Source organism: Sinocyclocheilus grahami, unplaced genomic scaffold (assembly GCF_001515645.1).
Source record: "Sinocyclocheilus grahami isolate Dianchi unplaced genomic scaffold, SAMN03320097.WGS_v1.1 scaffold228.1, whole genome shotgun sequence".
In the NCBI taxonomy this organism is placed as follows: Eukaryota; Metazoa; Chordata; class Actinopteri; order Cypriniformes; family Cyprinidae; genus Sinocyclocheilus; species Sinocyclocheilus grahami.
The window spans coordinates 662,600-666,230 of record NW_015505407.1 but is presented as its reverse complement, the minus strand read 5'-3'; the positions used below and the strand labels follow the sequence as shown (position 1 = coordinate 666,230).

General features: G+C 38.7%; 1 protein-coding gene across 2 annotated transcripts in view; it reads left to right on the top strand.

Moving 5' to 3' along the window:
* Nucleotides 1-600: 600 nt before the first annotated feature.
* LOC107597118 (four and a half LIM domains protein 3-like) overlaps nt 601-3,631 on the top strand; it is a 55,231-nt gene continuing 52,200 nt past the window's right edge. The window contains exon 1 of one of the 2 annotated variants that reach the window (XM_016288052.1): nt 601-794. The gene's annotated coding sequence lies outside the window, so the exon portion shown is untranslated. Of the gene's footprint in view, nt 795-951; nt 1,159-3,631 lie in introns of those variants that run through there. The other variant, XM_016288053.1, reaches the window with a different exon arrangement.

Below are 3,631 nucleotides of genomic sequence, written 5' to 3'. Positions count from 1 at the left end.
TTAATCTGTTAATCAAGTAATATGTTTATTAGCATTCTGTGAAAGTGATTTTTGAAATAAAAGGCTCATTTTTGTAAATATTTAATCATATTTTCACACCTTTTCATATTCTTTCATATTTTCACATTCACATTCATCACATCATACCATATAGCAAAACTGTTGGAATTTTTGAAAGGTATCTGAAAAAGTAGCATGAGTGATAAATTGATGACATTCTCAAGACTTTAAAAGTTTCCAGTTTAAACGTGACCATCATACAAAAATAAGTTAAAAATCAACCTCCGTTTAAGCTAAAAGTCAAACAATATGTAAAAAGAAAAAAAAAACTGAATCTCACCACGAAGCTACAGGACATGTGCTCCACTGAACGAGATACATTTCCATCTTTGGGGGGGAAAAAGAAAAGAAAGAAAGAAAAAAATTATCTATTCTAATGGTTAGATTGGTTTAGACCAGGGGTAGGCAAGTTCGGTCCTAGAGAGCCGCAGTCCTGTAGAGTTCAGCTCCAACCCTATTCAAACACACCTGAACAAGCTAATCAGTGTCTTCAGGATTACTAAGGCTATAAAAAAGCTTTTTTTCAGGGTTTGAGCTGAACTCTGCAGGACTGCGGCTCTCTAGGACCGAACTTGCCTGTCCCTGGTTTAGACAAAACGAATAATTTCAGCTGTTGAATAAACCTCGTCTAAAATATGCTCCATCCCCCTTGAGCAGCGCGGTTACGGAGTGGAGAAAAAGTTGTTTATTGTCATGACGATTCCTCCCCGTCAGATGTGGGTGTCAAGTAACAGGTAAGTATTTGTGCTATATTCATTTACTACAGACAGACATCTCTTGCGCTCTAAACTAACTCCAGACGCGGCAAGTCAGAGAGATAACAATGCAAACTGTTTTAATTTAAAGATCATTCAATAAAACTTCCTTCAGAAAAGAAGGATGACCGTTTTCATCCATTGGGGCGGGAGCTTGTGACTCACACAACTTCCTCTATAGTATAGCGCATGGAAGAGTTGAGCGCGAGCATCTTCTCATTCGGTGCTTTGAGAGAGAGCTGAACACTTCTGCAGAATCCGCACACCCGTGAGGAGCAACAGGACTACAGAGCTGTTAATCAGGCCAACTAAACTGACACGGTACTGAAAGAGTTTTGACGGGGTAAGCGCGCTTCGTCTTTTCTCCCCCACCCCGTAATTTAAATTTAGAAACTCACGTAACAGAGAGCTAATGATTATCAACCCGTCTTTTCATTCATAGCCAGAGTAAAAATCGATAACTTGTTAGCCTGTGAAAGTTTTCATTCATCCAGGATATGGACATGTCTTAAAGCAAAGTATTAGAAATTACATCAGTACTTGTAAAATCTTATTTTTGACCAACTATTAACTCTTACATGGCGTCCATGGATAAGTTTAAAAAAAAGTTTTTAAACTAGTTTAAAGTTTTCAATCGAACTTTAGGTGCATGTAAGAAAAAAAGCCTAGCATCACCTGTTGAACGCTTACTGGACTTTAGTGTAAAATATAATTAATTCTAGGCCATTCATTCCTGAGTGAGAGAAAGGCGAATTTATTATATGCAGGCCCTTTAAAGGTCATCTTTAAATCTCCCTAAAGTCAGAGTTTCATGACATACATTTGGTGAACTTTTTGTACTTCACACACTTGTAATTCTCAGAGGAATCTGGCACACGTGTCTCGACATGACAGTTATTTGTGTGTTTTTTGACAGCCAGACCTCAAGTCTTCATTGGCATTAAATGCACACATGCAGATAACCATTAGAAAAACAGAATGAAGGCATACATGCCGTGGGGATCTGACATATTCCTGAGTTTAGTCAAAAGCTGATCCAGGTTGAAACTTGATTGCTCATCTTTGAACACACCTCATCCCAGAACATGAAGCATTCCAAGGCGTAGTGAATGCTTCGAGTAACTCCTCCTAAGGTTCCTGTTGCAAATTTACAGCCTGTACTGTGAGGTAATAATATAGAAGCCAATTGAGAATGATGGTTATCATTTTTTTTATTGATTTATTTCATAAGTAGGCCTACTGCGTGCTTATAGAAAGTAACCTTGAGTTAAACATAAAACAGGAAATGGTTTATGCATATCAGTGAGTGATGTGATTCATAAAGACACACCTTGAGTGATTGAAAACAGGTGAGTGGAAATAGTTTATTTATCAGTGGGTAGGTCCTCTTGATATATCCGATCCGCTGATGATGACTAAACCCCTTTGGCAGAGATTTTTCATTTAAGCAATATTTTCTTTCTTAGGAAGTCTTAAGATTAGTGCTGTGTTCAAAATATCGATGCGACGATGTATCTTCACAGAGATTTGACGATACGAGTATCGATACTGTGGCACGTGTGCAGCAGTGGACCACGCTTAATTTGACAACATTTAAAATTTAGTAGAAAAGTGCGAGGTTTCTAAAAAAGAATGAATAGAGCATTGCATTCCAAGGCGTAGTGAATGCTTCGAGTAACTCCTCCTAAGGTTCCTGTTGCAAATGTACAGCCTGTACTGTGAGGTAATAATATAGAAGCCAATTGAGAATGATGGTTATCATTTTTTTATTGATTTATTTCATAAGTAGGCCTACTGCATGCTTATAGAAAGTAACCTTGAGTTAAACATAAAACAGGAAATGGTTTATGCATATCAGTGAGTGATGTGATTCATAAAGACACACCTTGAGTGATTGAAAACAGGTGAGTGGAAATAGTTTATTTATCAGTGGGTAGGTCCTCTTGATATATCCGATCCGCTGATGATGACTAAACCCCTTTGGCAGAGATTTTTCATTTAAGCAATATTTTCTTTCTTAGGAAGTCTTAAGATTAGTGCTGTGTTCAAAATATCGATGCGACGATGTATCTTCACAGAGATTTGACGATACGAGTATCGATACTGTGGCACGTGTGCAGCAGTGGACCACGCTTAATTTGACAACATTTAAAATTTAGTAGAAAAGTGCGAGGTTTCTAAAAAAGAATGAATAGAGCATCTGTTAATAATCTGGCCGCAGAGGAACACAACGGGGTTGCCTGATATAAAGAGACGTAATCCCCAAAACAGAGCTTCACACTTGCGCAATACAGAAATATCTGCTAAACGTGCTACTTAACTTTTGTCAACCTGGCAACCCTGTGCTCACGCGCTCTCTCTCCACTGGATAAACGCGCTTGCTTTCTGAAAACACCGCTTAGCTTGCAGTTTAGCTATCTCCACTTCAAGTCTATTCTCAGAAAAGTGTGATTCACCAACTGTTCATTTACGACAGAGAGAGAGAGAGAGCGGCTGTGTATGTATGAATTACTACCGTTTTGCCGCGTTTCTCTATTAACAGTAAAGCTATGGCTTTAATTCATTTAGAAACAATGATGCTACCAGGTCCTTGTTGAGAAAGATAATGTAGCTCTTGAGCAATTAAGCTATTTAGTTTATAAAATTGCGGGGCAGCGCTAAAATGTTTGTTCCTGAATGTCTGAGTTCGGCCGCAGCGTGATCTGTGTGTGTGACCTGCACTTAACACTAAACTGCTCGTTTCACACAAATGCTGGCACAGACGTGCATGTTCGGCTAGAGTCGCTTTGAACTCGTGCGTATTTGGAAGCGGAGCT